Source organism: Falco punctatus, assembly GCF_963210335.1.
Source record: "Falco punctatus genome assembly, contig: scaffold_76, whole genome shotgun sequence".
NCBI classification, from domain to species: Eukaryota; Metazoa; Chordata; class Aves; order Falconiformes; family Falconidae; genus Falco; species Falco punctatus.
In genome coordinates, this window is record NW_027660277.1 from 214526 (window position 1) to 232495 (window position 17970).

Genomic DNA, 17970 nt, shown 5'->3' on the forward strand with positions numbered 1-17970 from the left:
TAATAGAGATTGGTCCTGTGTTTCATTTAAGAGACAACCTTACTGTATGAAATGTCACAATGATTCAATACGTACCAGGGGACCAGAGGATCAAGTGGAAATTTGTAAATTATTTTGTGGATGGGAACTGTCAGTACCTGAACTTTGGGAAGTACATGAAACAGACTGGTACAGAGTTTTAAGACAGCGTACTATAAGATTCGCCTGGAAATGGACAGAACAACCAAACAGGTGGAAATATATTTAAGAGATAACTAACTCTTTAGACCTTGGAAATTATTGACAGGATAACAGCAAAATTCCCCTGAAGACTACCTGCTGCTGCTGAGAAGATATTGATATCCCGTTGCTCTCTGCAAAAGAGTAGACGAGGAAGGCAGAGACGTACTGAACAGTGGGGAAATGAAAGCTGGTATCCTATTAATGGTATTGATTACCATGACTTCAAAAAAAAAAGAAAATGAGCATTACCCTTCAATTGGACCTTAGGTTGATGGGAAGATTCAATAGAAGTTCGGTATAACGTGACAGCCAGATCCCCAAAATTCCAAGTTAAATTGGAAGATTTAGTCTTTTATGAACTAGACCCACCCAGTTGACGAGAAAGAACAATAAAACCTTTTTATCTCTGCCCCAGTTCGAATCCAGGGAAAAGCTACTGCAATTTCCCTAATCACTATTACTGTGCATATTGGGGATGTGAAACCATAGCTTCAAACTGGGACGTAGCCATTAAAAATAGATTCTTAACTATAACATGGGGACCCAGAGGATGCAATCCGCCAGCTCCTAGCTGGGATAGACACGTAGAGGACCCCCATCTTGGCAACTGTAAGCTTGTTATGTACTAGAAATCCTGCAGCCTAATGACCACGGATGGCTATTAGGACGAACCTGGGGAATAAGATATTGGGAACCTGGAGCTGATAGAGGGGTCTTAATATTTATTCAGAAACATGAACTAAAAACGCCACAAGCAGTGGGACCCAACAGAGTTATTAAAGAACAAAAAAGGTAACAAGAAAAAGCAAAAGGTAAAGAATTTTACAGCCACAGTCACCCTGGCTGACTACTTTAATTTCTACTTTGGTGGGACCCCTCATAATGTTGTTATTGGTTCTGACTTTCGGACCCTGTATCATTAATAAATTTGTAACTTTTGTGAAAAACAGGTTGGAAAAAGCGCAGCTAATGGTGATGAAGCAATCGGAACTAGAGATGAAAATCATACCAAATGAAAATCCTGAATTAGATGCAGCTTGTGAGGTATTGTCTAGGTTTGATCAGCAAATTACTTACAAATAAAAGAAGGGGGGAATTGTAATAAGTAACTAAAGGTAATTTGCCGATCAACCAAGGTAAGCAAGAGGAACAAACCCATTGTGGTGGTCTTAAGAACTTCCTATTTAACAAGAAGAGACATGTCCACAATGTGATCTTGCTACACCAAACATGGGAACGTCCTGTCTGGCAAGAAACCACCACAACAGAAGCAGCAGAGGGGCTACTGAGGGTGTCAGAAGTGACCTCGGGGAAGAGAAAAAGAGCTGCTCAGCTTGCTTGAATTTGCGCGCCGTTGGTGGAGCAGGAGACTCCCCGGCCGCCCAGCGCTGTTTTGCTTACTTGTCGCTTGCTTTAATAAATCACATTTTCTGACTGGCCAGTCTCTGGCATTTCATTGAAACAAGCATTACAGTATCTATTAACTAACGGAATGCTTATGGAAATAGGGATAAGGTGCACATGCAAGCCAAATGAATCCTTATCTATAGCACCATAAGAAAATATACCAAAATAAATTGATGAGGGAAAGCAGTTTAAAATATAAGACTGTAAGCATCCAGCCATTAGTTTCATCTGAAATGCATTTTAATTGCTCCCATCACAATGAACTCATTTCACATCCATGAAAATGTGTTCTGTGTTTCCACTTATAACCCAGTCTTTGTTCAGTACCATTAAGGATTTATATAACATCAAATGCTATCATACACAATTAGAGCATAGAAGAAGTACTGGGTGCGTATTAAAAGAGCTTCTAAAACTGGATTCCATCTTTGGCATCCCTCCTGGCCTGTGTCCCTGCTGCTCCTCTCTGTGGCTCTGTGCCTTTCCTGTGCCAGGCTGCAAGGGATGGCTTTTCCAGCTGAACCGAGGGATGCACCAGCCTGCTCCTGGCTACACATGTGCATTGTCTTAATGCTTGTGAACACGTGCTTCAAAGCAGCTTCAAAAGAAAAAAGTCCTGTTTCTACTTGTCACCTTTCTGATTTGTGTCCTTGAAAGTGTTTACGGAGCCAAGAAACCCCTGGCATTTTAGGGAACTAACAGTCTCGTTGTGATTGAACTCGTGGTGAGAACAAGGAATGGAGTGGCATGGGAGTGCACTAGTTGTGTTGCAAGGTACCTACAACAGCCATCTCACTGAACTGCCTGATGACTTCAGGGATGAGTAAAAGCAAAGCATGGTGTTATATAATGGTAGTATATATTAATGGGCGTTATCCAAATATCTCCTAATCACTGAAAGGAATGGGGTAATGTCCACTTGGCCAGGAAGCCTGTTCAAGGGTTTAACCACCCTCTTTGTGTTCTCAATGTAGCTTTGAGACATTCCCAGGCATCCTGGCACTGGGCACCGGGGGGAACAGCTCAGCACCTCCTTCTCCATGTCCCTTCCTCAGGCAGCCGTAGAGATCACCGAGGTCACCCCACAGCTGCCTTCTCTCCAAACTAGACAAACGCAGAGTCCTCAGCCACTCCACAAAGGACATGGGACATGCCTTCCAGCCCTACTTTGGGCACAATCAAGGACCTTAACAGCCTTCCTAAATGGGGGGGCCCTGCACACAGTGCTCAAGGTGAGGCCACCCCAGCACTAAACGCAGCGGGATGATCACCCTTTGGACGGGCCGGTGATGCTGTGCTTGGTGCACCCCAGGTGGGGTTTGCCCCCGTGGCTGCCAGGGCACACTGCTGACTGCTGCTGAGCCTCCTGTCAGCCAGCACCCCCAGAGCCCTTCCTGCAGGGCTGCTCTCCCGCCACTCCTCTCCCAAGCTGTACTTGTGGCCGGCTTTGCTCCCTCCCAGGTGCAGGATCCAGCATTTGGTCTGGTTATATGTCATGCCACTGATGATTGCCCATTGCCCCGGTCTATCCAGAGCCCTCTGCAAATCCTGCATCCACGTCACTGATAGAAATATTGAAGAGAACTGGCCCCAGAACTGAGCCCCGAGAAACACCGCTGGGGACTGGTCACCAGTCAGGTATTGCCCCGTGCACTACTAACTCCTTGAGCCATTCATCCAGCCTTTCACCCCATGCACTGTGTACCTTGTTGTTGAGGGGTTTCGTGCCTTTTTTTCTCTTTCTTTTTCCTTTTTTCTTTTCCTTCTTCTCCTCCTCCTCCTCTCCTCCCCTCCATTCCCTTTCCTTGTCTTCTGTCTTTTTATTGTGCTTCTTAATTAGTGGACAAGTCTATTGAAGAAGTACAATGAAACCTTTGGCCCATTGAATTAATTGGGGAATTTTTTGTGTGTTCACTGGTTTCTTTCTGCACGTAATTTTTATGTGTGCATGTTTGGAATTGTTTCGATAGTATAGAAGAAATAAATATACGTTGTCGTGCAAGTTTCAGAGCTGCATTTGGAAGTCTGCAAGCCGATGGATTTCTGTAGCTACACAGTATGCAATGAAGTCAGTAGTCTTCATAAAGTTTCAGTGTTTGGTTAATGGATTTCTTCTTCTGTAGTGGGTAATATTTGAAGTTAAACAATGAGGATAATTTGTCATAGTGTAGGAAATTCTAAAACTGAATGTTGAAGTGTAAATAAATACATGTCTGTTGGGCAAGAAAAACTTCAGAGACCTCTTGGACGTCATTAGTTTAATTTGATCCATAGATAATTTAATGTTCTTGTGTTTACAGAGAACTCTAGAAATCAGAAGGTTGCCTGATTACAAAAGATGGTATCATTTGTTTCTCTTGCTCAAGGAAGTCAACTTTCTATTTGTTAAATATGGGGAAAGCTAATAAAATAAATAGGAAACTTGCTAATATTTAGACGGTTTCTGTTACAGTCAGTACTTCCACTTGAGACTTATATATTTTATTCCAGATGTCATCTTTTTATATTATGATGGAGAAATCCTTTAAAGTGCTATGTAAAATGTAGTCAAACAGCTAAACGTCCAGCAAAGCTGCATGAAATGCGAGTGTACTTGCCTAGAGAAAAGATGATGTATGTGTAAAGAAGAGTCATGGAGGGAGGCCAAAGTGCAGGCCCAGACCGAATATGCTGGAGCATTTGGGGAAGCTTTTGCAGTAATCCACTTGATCACATGTGGGACCTTGCCTGATCCAGCATAGTATTCTCTATGATCCCTAAATATCTGGCTATCTCTTGTGAATTGAGGTGTTTCATTGCAAATAAAATTTCTCGTTGCTCTGGAAAGCAGTTAGCTGTTGTCATGGATGGCTTCTGTATGTACTTGAAACCTCAGTAGGAGCAGAGATGGTGTAATGAATCTTTTCCCTGATACGGATGGAACAAAACCACTTAGCCATTCATTTCTCATGGAGCCAAGCTACGAAGTCCAACTATGCACAGTCACAATTGTTTTGGCTTCTCAGAAATACTAATTTAGAATATATCATGTCTGCATAATGAAATGTATGTTGAATATATTAAAAGGTAGTGTTTTAGTTCTGAGTATTATTGGAGTAGAAGGGACAGTATTTATAAGCCTTCAATGAAAAGGAAAGCAATATTAGACATAGTAAAGCATCTTTATTTTCATGTATTCCACCCTCTTCTCCGAATTCTGTGGTCGTTCCTGTGCATGATCTGACTTCTTTATGAATGCATAAAAAGAGTATGCAGGAGAAACAGGTTTATGGAAATACACCTTTCTCTGCTTTTCTTCCCATGAATCCTATGCCTGCTGATGCTAGAAAGAATCTGTTGGATATCTGCTAGCAGGAAGCCACGAGGCAGCTGGTACAACACTGAGGTTTCCTGGAGTGTTGTTTCTGCACAGCACTGTTGGAGGTACATGACACTCCAGGTACTACTTTCACAGGATGCAGACTGCAAGGGTAGTTGGAGTTTCTGAGAATGCTGATTTGTGTGTCCTTAACAGAACCACTTGTATAAAAGCACTCTGTCCCTTCAGGTGGAAGTAGTGTCCCCTGCAATGAGTTAGGGTGTGTTTAATGATGGTTGTGTAGCTCCTGAGATGAGAGGGAAAGAGGTCACATGGTTTGGTTATGTGGAAGTGAAAATTTTAAAACATTCAAGAATCTCTGGAGGTTGAAAGTTTCTTGTCAGTCTAGCATGATCTTTATTCCTTTTATCGTAATTTTAATTTTTTTCATTAAAAGAATTAAACTTGTGACCTTTACTATTCATATGTGGGACTTTTGTCTTAGGACCAAACTATGCCTTTTTCTGTAATTTGGCATCATAAATTATGATTTCTCTCTTCTACCTTACGAGCTGACTGAGATAGAACCAGATCACAACATCCACACAAGGGAAAACTTTTAAACTGGCTTCATTAAAGATGCTTACTTTAACATGAAGTCTAATTAGCTTTTTCTTTTCTCATAATGTCATGTTTCAAACCACAGGTTTGCTAAAAAGCTATGTATAGAATGTGTTTTAAAGCAATGAATGGGGGTTTTATGATAAACGAAATCACTGAAGTACCGTGATGTACTGTGGAGTTCTACATTATGCTTCATTTGACAGATTAGTAACAGAGAATCAAGACATCAAAAATTGTCTGTCACTCACAGTGTAACTAAACTGCATTCTTCTATCTTGTAGCATCTAATGGCAGTGGGGTTTGAATTTCCTAATGAACAAGTGCTGAAATGCCAAAACCACAAGAAACACGGTATTACACTGAACTGCATATGATAGCGGTGTTTGTTATGTAGTTAGGCAATGCCTCAGGAAAACATGCTTAAGTTTACGTGGCGGTCTTCAAATGGGATTCCTAAATGTAAGTGTGGCTGATGTGATTTGGGATAATAATGAAATTTTTACAAACTATCAGGAGCGTTCCTTATAACTTTGAACTGTAACTTCTCCAATCCGGAGACACCTTTTGAAAGCAAAATGAAAAAGAATATTGTTTAGGAATGCAATTGTCCAGATTTCTCTTTCCAAGTGTTCAGTTGCAAATGGCCAAAAAGCCAGTATCAAAAGGAAGCTACGTTCTTGTAAATGAAGGAGGGTACTTAATGAAAACGTGTTTTTTTTAATGCCTCACACCAATATTATTTTTTTTATTATGAAATAATTTGAAAGGCTACCTCAGTGCACTATATTCCTTTTCCTGTCTCTCCAAGGAGAGGAGTTAGCAAGATGTGAGAGTGGAGGACATTGTTCTTGAGAGAATTAAGTTGGATCAGTGAAGACTATGTCGAGGATTCAAGCACTCAAAAGCTGATGAAAGAAAAAAAAGGTGAAGTTTGTCTGGTGGTAACAGCTGAGACCTGCATTAGTCTTCTTTCTGCCTCTTCAGGAGAATAGAAATTAAAACTGATCTCATTTTTTTAGTCAAGATAGTTCAGGAAACGGTTTCTTAAGGTTCAAGCTAATGCAGTGAAAGCTTTGAAGACCCCTTTACTTCAAGATAGCCTTTCAAATATTTTTTTTTAAACTGTGGTACCTTTTTTCAGTGATTCTAGGAAGCGCTGTTTAGAATCATAGCTAAAGAATTGTGCTATGTTGTTTTGTAAAAGAAAAAAAGTCAGGCACTAACTGTTTTGGTTTAAGTTCATATGCTGCCATGATACGATAAAATGAACTGAAAGACACTTTAAGGCAGACGCACGCATTTCATTTTTCCAGTTGTATAATACCAGGTTATAGATTAGTCTAGTCCTCAGAAGGTAGAATTAGTCGTCGATTCTTCAGTTATTGAACTGAAAAAAGAAAATAAAAAAAAATCCAAACTGCGGTGAATGAAGAGACGGGACACAGCTTGATGCAAGCAAGTTGTCTGTTAATTAGTGATTTTCTTACAGTTATATACGTTTCTACCTTCTACATATTACACACTGATTGCTTAAATCTTAAGCGTAAAAAACACTGATTGGTTGACATTTAAGGCACACCGTTTAAACAATAGGAACTCATTAGTTTACCTTGTCATAGCAACAATTTCTATTCCAAGATTAGGGGGTTTCTTCCTACGTGACTTTCTTAATTAACAAAGTTCCTTATCAGCACTATCCGTTCCCTTATCTGGCTACTTCTTCCTCTTTGTCCATCTGGTTGCCATCTCAACTGCAACGGCTCAAGAGTCTGCAGTTAGCTTGCTCCTTGGTTCCCAGGGCTTGTGCCCTACAAGTTCTAACAAGTCTCTATTCATCAGGCTATCGGTACTTGGACTCCTGTCCTTGAGGCCTTGTCCTGCATCTCCCCCTTCCTGTTGCACAAAAAGAACTCTTGAAATTGAACGAGTTATTAATTTTCGTAAGCATTGTAAAAGACAAGGTATAAGTAATAAAACAAACAAAAAAGCAACTAAAGCATATATAATCATCTTCACTAAACTTCTTAACCATCCTGAAATGCCCCAACCACTGAACAGTTTATCTAACCAATCCCCAGTATCACTTTGTTGAAGATGACAAACTCCATCCTTCAATCTTTGGATGCTAGCATGAATTGATTCCGAATGATCTGAAAGGTTCATGCAACACATCCCTTCAAACTCTTCACAACCGTGACCTTGTGCCAGAAGCAAAAAATCTATTGCAGCTCTATTTTGTAATGTTGCGTGGCGAACACTATCAACATCTAATAAAAGACCAGACAGGGCACTGCTTGTGGCATTAGTTTGTTTGGCAAGCCAACAGCCAAGCTTATCTAATGTTGCCAGAGCCTTTCCTGCAGCAGCTCCAGGCAACAAAAGAGATGCAGTAAAGCATTGGCCAAAGGACCAAAATTGCATGTTATCATCACAATCAGAGGCAAATGTATGAATGCCACGCTTTGTCCTTCGAGAGTAGCAATGTTGTAAAATCATAGATGTGTTAGGAGTCAGGACGGAAAGTCGCCCTAAGCTACACGGACCTCCTTTTATATGAGAAGGAATGACAGGCCATGCTCGATCCCCACAAATAAAAAATACTCCAGCAGGTAGTGAGAGCGGAGCATTGCTAGATTTAGACAAGTCGCTAGCAGTGTAATTACACCAGATACTTGCATTTCTAAAAACAGGATGAGTAGGGGAAACGTCCCATGCCCTAGACTGATTCTTTCCCGTGTAGTTAAATCTTATGCAAAAATCCATTTTTACTGAACCAAGGAGTTCAATTTTTTGTGGTTCCAAAGTGGCCAGTGGGAGATGGGGTGTCCATACATCCCAATTGTCTGTCACATTTTTTGATACGTTTTTGGGTGGAAAAAGACTTTGAAGGTCCCTAGGTATAGGCCATTCATCTAATGGTAAGCCCACAAGACGTGGAAAAAGGCTGATCCGGAGTGGCCATAGCAAGACACAGAGTATGCTGTCCAGTCAAGTTCGCCAACGTGACCCAAACATTTACCTTTGGTAGAAAAGGGGGATAAGAGCCACCTTCAATAGGCCAAGGTCCAGATGTGAACATCTTTATCCATATTACTGACAACGCTTGTTTCTCCTTTTCTTTTTCCATCGTCTTTTTACAACCAGCCATTCTTCTGGTCGTACTGTCCACGACCGAGGCACTGCAATTGATTGTCCACACTCTAATCCTATAATAATGTTCTTGTTAATAATATAAATTCTGCTTGCTAATACAATATATTGAAACAACAACCGTGCAATAGCCCGTACTTCTAGACTTTCAATCAATGATAAAAAATCTGCAAAAACTAAGTTTGGCAAAATCTCAGAACCTAACCCTATAACTCCCTCTATTTCCAAAAGAGGTTTTCCCATAAAACGTTCAGCCCACTGTATATGATTAAACCTTAATATTTGATTATTACACTCAGAACACATCCAATGACCCCATCTGTCCCTTAGTCTTACAACTCACCAGCGATCGTGATCACAGAGTTCACGATGAATCTTGATCCACGGTCGACAAGATGGTCCATGTTCATAGCAACATAACTGTAGAAATCGAGACGCTGTCCAATCTGGCTCATGACAGTGTCGTTGAAAGTCGATGTAATGGAAGATAATATCTGCTAGCGGTGCCATCAGTGCATTGGGGATCTGGTCTGGTCCAAATGTGTTACCTTTGTTAAGTGGTTTAATCCAGGGTGATAGTGTTCGTTCTAAGCGCTGTAAAAAGTGAAATCTAAATTCTATATCCTGAATTTGGGTATCTGACATTAATGCAAAACAGAAATCCTCACGCAGTTTTTATTTCATTCTGTAGGGTCGGTGTCGGTATCAGTTGTCTGCAGTAAAGGTTCACGGAAAGGTCGTACATTCTTTGCTGGGATCCATCTGGGTCCTTTTTCTGTGGAGACACAAGCATAACCTTTTCCCCATGTAACAAGAGGATATGGTCCCATAATTGTACCTGTTTCTGGATCTCGAACCAATACTGGGGCTTTAACCCGTGCCTCGAAGGAGGTATTTGCAGTAAAATGTCAAACTGTTGGTAGGTTGTTATCTATTAAAGAACAATTTAAAAAATTGAAAACATACAATGCTTTCTGTAACCATTCCTCTGGAATAGCCATTCCCATTCCCCCTTTTTGTTGTTGCAATAGACGTTTTAGAGACTGATGAGACCGTTCAATGAGAGGTTGACCGGTGGGGGAATGAGGAATGCCAGTAATATGAGTTATACCCCATAGGGCAAAGAAGGTTTTTATAGTTGTTGAAACATAAGCTGGACCATTATCTCTCTTTATCTTTGAGGGAATACCCAAAGTAGCAAAAGCACGCATTAAATGTCTACGAACATCTCGTGCCTTTTCTCCTGCGTGACAAGAGGCAAACAAGGCACCTGAAAATGTATCAGTGGAAGAGTGGATATATTTAAGGTTACCAAATTCAGAATAATGTGTGATGTCTGTTTGCCATAACTGTAGGCTTTGTAATCCTCTAGGATTAACTCCTGCAGCAATTGATGGGAAAGAATGTTTTTGACAATCAGGACAGACAGCAATAATATTTGACGCTTGTTGAGAAGGAAGGTCAAGCTGTTGTTTAAGAGCTCCAGCATTTTGATGGAAAAAAGAGTGACTCAGTTTAGCTTGTGCAATACGGTCTGGCAGTACTTGAACTGGTAACGTCAATAGATCAGCTCGTCAATTGCCTTCTGCAAGAAAACCAGGTAGTGAGGTGTGAGACCTAATATGCATAACAAAATAAGGCGCAGATCGAGAGTCCAAAAGGAAAATAAGTTCCTGTAACAGGGTAAAGAGTTGTGAATGTGAAACATTCCACAGCACAGAAGCTTCGGCTCGTTTAACAACAACTGCAACATAAGCGGAATCAGTAACAAGGTTGAGTGGTATGTTCCATTTTCGAAAAACGCGAACAACTGCATTCAGTTGTACTATTTGAGGTGAACCGGAGACTGTCTCTATGTCCGAGTCCCATTGTCTCCGTTGATCATCCCACCATAGGAGAACAGATTTATGTGATTTGCCTGATCCATCTGTAAACACAGTAAGTGCCTGTAAGGGTTGTTTGCTTCTTTTGGGTTTTAACATCAGACAAAAGTCAATGTTAAACAGTTTGTGTGAAGGTGGATGGGAAGTTATTTCACCTGTATAGTCGGCAAGTGCCATAACAAAGGTGTCTGATTGCTGAATTCTTCATTTACAAATATGAGGCAGATTTCCTTAGTTGTTCTTCAAAAAAAAGTGAGTGTATGTAGGTAGGCCAATGCAGTGTGGCAACAGATAAGCTGCAAGTTCACATAATAGTTGCTCTTGGGTCTCTGTTTCTGTATGTGTGAATTTTGGTATCTCAGACTAGTGATGTGCTGATATACAAAAAAATATAAAGTACACTTTTCAAAGATTTGTGTGTGTGTGTGTATGTGTTGGTCTGTATCCATTTGTTATCTTGGTGTATACTGATTGCTTTATTCCAGGGATTACCTGTTTGTTGCATAGTGTTTAGCATGGTGAGGCACGTTCTTTGTGCCTAGTCAACATGGTGATGAAAAATATGTTATTGGTAATTAAAGAAGCAGAAAAGTTTCACCTTCTTTTGATTTTGTAATTTCATTAATAATGTGTGTGAAGAAATAATGATGTACATGGTATTATCTTGGGAGAAATATTGGAGACTTAGGAAGGTAGTATTGGAATGTAACATTTTCTTGGTATTTACAGGGAGAAATGACCTAACACGAAAGAAATACAAAACCTTGTGAATATAAATTGGAAGTGCTACATGTAAAGGTAGACATGTTCATAGGTACAATATATAAGTAAATACGCAGTGCAGCATTTAGAAGTACCTTGCAAGTTACAGGTGACTAGATATAAATAGTTTGCATTTTCAGGAAAGTAACAGGGGTGTTGGTGTTTATGGCAGAATTATGGGGTGGTTCGGCTTCACCTGGCAGTGGTGAGGATAGGAGCTCATGTAATAATATATCCCCTTGCTGGCGGTGCAGTAGAGAGGTACAAGCAGCTTGGAGAGTGTTGTGCTTGGAATATGCCAAACGCATAGAAATGCATATCGATGGTGTCTTGGAGATAAGGAAAGAAGAGTTAGGCCTGGATTGAAAAGTAAATATGGGAGAGGACAAGGCTTTAAGATAGTTTCATTCCAATAATCGTAATGCCTTAAAAACATGATCTGTGCAGTACTTTTTTGATATGGAAGAAGTATGTACCTGCAGAAACAGCCTCGTATCGTACATTTTAATTCTGGTAGGGTGGAAATGCTGAGATGTAATAATGAAAGAAAAATTCTTAAGAAATTGGCCATTACCACCACTTAAGACTACTTTCAGTTCCAACAGCATGTCAAAATACTGAGACAAAAGAACAGCCCCTTGAGTAGCTTGGTGCCTGGGCGCATGTCTGAATTACCGTGTGTCTGCCAGCCTAGGCGTTGGTTTCTGTCAGTCTGGCCTGTTATCAGAACATTCTCATTAATAAAAATTAATACCCCTTAGATATTATGATTCTATAACTTGATTTTTAGGCTGGTGATGTGAGTAATGTTTGTTTTATCTAGGCTGGTTTTACGCCATCTGATTAATGGTTAATAAGGGCTGTTCCCTCTTTGAAATTGCACCTTAGAGGAAAACATTTGTTCCCCCACATCCATCCCCCACCCCAAGGGGCTGTATGGAGTGTACGGGATTACAACTGATAACATCTTAAATGTTATCTGTTTGTTCCTTCTCATATCTTTTAATAAAGATGGGAATTGACAGTTGACCATAAATCCATATAATTTTTTTCTTCATTAAGATTATAACATGGAATTTGTATTCATCTTCCTTTGGACAAGTGACTAATGCTGAGCAGGAATGGTTAATCCATTTTTTAGTTTCATGAAGTATATCTGCAGAAGAAGGTGGTAATTAATGGCATTCAATGTAAACAAAGATTTTTAAAAATAATTGTCTAACAACCTTTTTTGGACAGGTAAGTACCTGGCCTAGCATTTGAAACTTCTTAGTAGCTGCTACTATAGTAGACTTAATACTCATTATTACGAAGCTCAAATGTTGTTTAGGTACCTTAACTGTGAATTTCAGAGCTTAATTTAAGCTTAGATATTTTTTTTCTAGGATTAAGGTTGCTGTCTAGAATCTTTCCACCATAGAATTTAACCCCTTAAACATGTAGAGTGGAAAATTTGGTTTATACTGTAGACTCTATCACAAAAGTACAGTATCGGGCTAATGAAAAGTTAAATAATGTACCACTATCCTATGAGTTAATAAGAGGAAAAAAAGCTGCTTATCAGTATGTTCTGTCTTAGCTTAACGAATGAAGAGACAGACTGAGTGACAGTTCACTTAACTAATTTTCTGTTAACTAAATTTTTAGCTGTCATCATCGGGAAGTCCCCATTCTCTCATATTCTGGCTGCTTGTGGTTTAGCCTAACAAACTGGAAGCAACCTTTATAAAGGAAAGTAAATGGTGTATATACATCTAGCTTTCATCATTAAAAAAACAGAAAACACAGGAAAAGGAAAAATTTAGTAAATAATTTATATTTTCCCGGATTTGTTTTACATAATGCTGATTAAAGACATTGAGTTGACCATGGTGTCCTCTATTTAGACAGAGGCAGTACCAGACTTGCTACCGATTTGAAGAATCAGTCAGCAATACGCAGGCGAGCGGAGGTTATCTTTATTCGGCAGCGCTGGGTGCGTGGGGGATCGCTCCGCCAAAGTCATGCACCCTGAGGGGACTTTTCGGTCCCCCCTTTATACAAGCTACTCAGACCTATTCATTAGTTTTCCAAGAAATTGTTTACATATTCATTACAATTCTGGGAATTCATTTACATATCTCGTGCCTGCAGAGTCTATTCCTCAGTGGCCATGTTTAAAGTCTTTGTCTTCGCCACGTTGCATGTGCAACAGGAATCTGACACAAAATGTCCCTTCTGAAGATAACCAACCCAGGGACTTAGCAGTCTGTGCATCCGTCATGTGGCAATAAGGGTCCTGGGACAGCTCCCGACTTTTAACTAAACGTAGGTGCGTCACCCTTTAGATAAGTGGTACAGCATTCACTATTCATTCCCCCCTTTTCTAATAACTTCTGCAAATTCTTTTGCAACTACAAAAATCATTATGCCTTATGATCATTCTTTGACAGCACCAAACAAAACATTGAAGTAATATACATATTATTCCTAAAACTATTACAATAAGTATTGTAACAAAAGCATGCTTTAACCATTCCAAGTTAGGTAACCACGAAGTCAGTTTGTTCCATATAGTTTCAAAACTCCATGAGAAATTGTCTTTAGTAATTTCATGCAGGATCTGCACCGTGTTCCATATCTTATGGATGTCTGTTTAATCATTCCATCCATCAGATTGGGAACAAGTATTTTGTCCTGGGTTTCCAGGACATGTTCCTCCTGTCTTGTTTTAGCTTTCTAATGACAGTTATTATCACTTTTCATAACTACTGTGGTGGTTAGGTTTAATATTTGTAAATCAAATCTGCCACCCAACTTATAAGTTTTATTATCAAATAGGTAATATCCCCCACCATAGTTTGTTTTATTCCGAAAGTCTGGCCATGTAGGCCATTTGCCATCTAGATAATTCCAGTTTTGGGAGGCCACCCCATACAGGGGTGTTATCAGGCCTCCCTTAGGAAGAAAGGTACATATCCAGCATTCCTTAGCTTCCGTGGCATTAACAATTCTTTGGAGTGTTGAAGACGGGTATTGTTTACCCATGTTTCAGTTTCTAACATCTCTACAGTTATTACAATTAAGATCAGAATAACTCTACACAAATACCCCTGGTCCTTTTGACAGTCCATTGTGTTTCAAGAAGTTATTAAAATTAAAAAAATTATTACTATTACAATTATGATCTAATAAATCGTAGTTTCACGGGTCCTGCTGAGGTGACAGCCCATGATTTCTCAGGAGCCTTCTCTATCCAAGAGTAGTGAATCCAGGCTGGTTGTTCTCTTATCTTGACAGCGGCGAAGGTTGTCAGCAGCACCTGATTCCCACTTTTCTTCTAAAGGTTTCCCTGAAAAAGTCTTTATATACACATAGTCACCAGTTTTAAAGGAGTGGGTTGGTTGATCTAACCCCCTGGCCCTTGCTCCCAATATTTGTTTATTTATAACCTTTAATTGTCCCTGGAGGGCCTTCACATATTCACACAAATATCCCTCTCCCAGCTGTCTCAGATCTTGTTCAGCAAATTGTAACTGGTATGGTCTCCTGTATAATATTTCGAAAGGGCTTAAATTTTCCTTTGTTCTTGGCTTAGTTCGGATTCTTAATAACGCTAAAGGGAGAGATTGTAGCCAAGTTAGAGTTGTTTCTTGCCTTATTTTTGCTATTTGTTTTTAATTAAACGGTTCATTTTTTCCACTTGTCCACTTGCTTGAGGCCTATAAGGAGTGTGTAATTGCCAATCTATTCCTAACACTGTACTCACTTGTTGTATTGTTTTGTCACAAAAGTGTGAGCCTCTGTCAGAAGAGATTGTTGCCAGTACCCCAAAACGGGGAATAATCTCATTCAACAATCCCTTCGTTACCTCTCTTGCTTTGTTTGACAAGGAAAAGCTTCTGGCCAACCTGAAAATGTATCAGTCATAACTAATAAATACCGGTACCCCCTTTTTCTTGGGAGTTCAGAAAAATCAACTTGCCACTGTTATCCTGGATAATTTCGTCTACTAATGTTCACTAGTTTTATTCTATTTGTTACATTGGGATTATTATGTAAACACACTTCGCATTGCTGTGTCACCTGCTTTATTGTACTGTATAAGTTTTGCCCTATCAATTTTTGATTTAGCCTTTTTTATAAAGTATCAGCTCCCCAATGAGTCTTATTATATTCTGTTAGGGCTGTGGTCCATATTAAATTGGATGGTACCACTATACAGCCATCTGCCAAATAAGCCCACTTATTTAATTTTATTTTACCATTCATGTCCTGAATTAGCTTTAGGTCTTCTTTAGAATAGTTTGGTTCCTGATCTGCACTTACAGTTTGGATTTTATCGTCTGGCGTTAAGGATATAATTCCTCTTTTCCTACTTTCTCTGCTGCTCGTCTGGCCTCGTGGTCAGCCAGGCGGTTTCCAATCTCCAAATCAGTGCCTCAATGGGTCATCTTATGTTCTTCCTTCCTGGATGACCCTCTTATAACAGAGGGGGCCATTCCTCACATCAAGGTCTGGCATGGCACATGTCCCCACCGCTCAACGCCTACTGGGTTGCAGCCAACAGCGGAGCTCAAGATTCTTCTTGGTGGCAAAGACAGAGGCCAACCCAGTCTTGCCCTCGACTATGGTAGGAGGCACCTGACCAACCTTATTCCTTGTACTTCGTTGTCAATGCAGAGTTTCATCTGCACATCCCATAACAAGTCACTGTCATGGCAAAACACACAGATTTACATTAGTAGAACTACTACAGAGTGTATTTTATTTCAGTTTTTCTGCCAATATCCCCCATAGCCTTGCTGACCAAGGGATATTGTTTTTACCTGAACTAGACAGGCCTTCCCCTTATCATTTTTACTGTAACAGGTAAAGAATTTTTTTTGCCTTACCTGAAATTTATTTCCAGATAGACCTGGTTATAGATTTCTTTTACTTCAGGGAGGTCTTCTCTTCCACTTTTCTGTTGAATTAAAGATAAGCTCAAGATTTCAATTAATTGATTATTTTTAGCCTTTAGTTTCATTTCTCCTTCTTTAAACGTCCAGATGTTCTAATAAATCTCATCCCAACAAAGATTTTGGTGAATTTAGCATTCTTACTGTTTTCTTAGTTTGTACTTTAAAGGTTTCAGGATATTTTCCTGGTGGCCAGCAGCTCCCCCACAACTGTAACAAATACTTTTCACTGAAGTTTAACACCAAATAAGTTGGGTTTGTATTCACTAAAAATTCCACCTCAGTTTTCCTAGTCCCTAGTTCACCAGAACCCCTTGCTGGTTCTTTAGCTCAGGGCAATCTCGCTTCCAGTGTCCACTTGCCCTACAATATGCACAGTGATCCGATCCCATAGGAGAGAGATTCACTCTTTCACTTCTGCCCAGCTCTTCTTACCTTCTATACGTGTTCCCTGTTCCTTCTATCAACTTTTCTACATCACGATTACCTAATAACAATCAACTCGAACCTTTATCCAGTCCTATTCACAACCAACTTTCCAACATCTAGATTTCCCCATCAGAGATTCACCTTTACTCTCCTCAGACCCGCTGCCTGCCCTAGAGGGGCCGTTACCGGTCCTGTTGTGCTGCAAATGCTGCAGCAATCGGGGTGACATTGTCAGGTCCTTCTGCTCAATCGTCAGCAACAGCAACCCCCTCCTCCTCACCATCGGAAGGGTTCGGGGCAGGAGATGCTGTTCCTGCTCTGCAGGTTACACAAGCCTGCCTCTGCTACAGCACTTCTGTTTTAACTCTTTCTTACCCTGAATGCAAATCTGCTCCTTGTTGCTTTAAGTCTGCGTTCTTACATACCATGCCTTCGCAGGCAAACAGCAAACACCCTGCCATGCGTCCCGCAGGACTCAGCCGCCCCTTCGAGGGGCTACGGGGCTTTGTACAAACTCACCCCAATACCCTAACACTTTCACAGGGTCTTTGATTCTCCATCACCACCTCCCCCCCCCCCCCCTTCAGATCTTACATACATTAGTACAAGTTTTTATCTTACAACGTGTTTCGTTCTCTTTGCTCCACAGAAGGAACCACAACCTGAGCTCTCTCTCTCTCTCATTTCCCGCCCCCCCCCCAAAAAAAAAAAAAAAAAAAAAATTCAACAAGAACATCTTTCTAGTTTAGGTCTCAGTTTTTCCCTTATCCTTTTCTAGAGCCATAATCAAAGATCAGGTGGTGTTAATCCCACACTCCTGTCACACAAACATATCTGCACACATTACTTCATCCCATTTTTCCTCTCGCCTCAAGATTAACATTAACTGTTCACACTTCCTCCAGGTTGCCCTCCTATTTCCTTCCAGTGACTCAGAACACATCCCAACAGACTCTTCCTTACTATTCCACCACTTTGTTTTCCCCCCTATTACCTCAATCACTATCCCAGCCACAGACCACTCTAATTTCACTTACAGCTCTCTCTCTTACCCCAAGGCGTCCAAACCTTACAGTTAGGGCATTCAATTTCTCTTCCCACCATACATACAATAATTCTTTACACCGTATACACTTTAAAACATAAAGAGGTTCACATTCACCCCTCGGATATTCAAGACAATAACCATATACCAACATTTACAATATATTTAATACAGAGATGTTCTCACATTTCCAGCATAAGTGAGTATAAC

The 17970-nt window shown here is 40.3% G+C and overlaps 1 long non-coding RNA gene across 1 annotated transcript in view; it reads right to left on the reverse strand.

The window, feature by feature from the left end:
* The window catches only part of LOC308057294, a 105848-nt gene extending 88190 nt beyond the window's left edge, over nt 1–17658 (reverse strand). The window contains exon 1 of the long non-coding RNA XR_013925203.1: nt 17282–17658. This is a non-coding gene — a long non-coding RNA (uncharacterized lncRNA). The remainder of the gene's footprint in view (nt 1–17281) is intronic.
* Nucleotides 17659–17970: the final 312 nt, after the last annotated feature.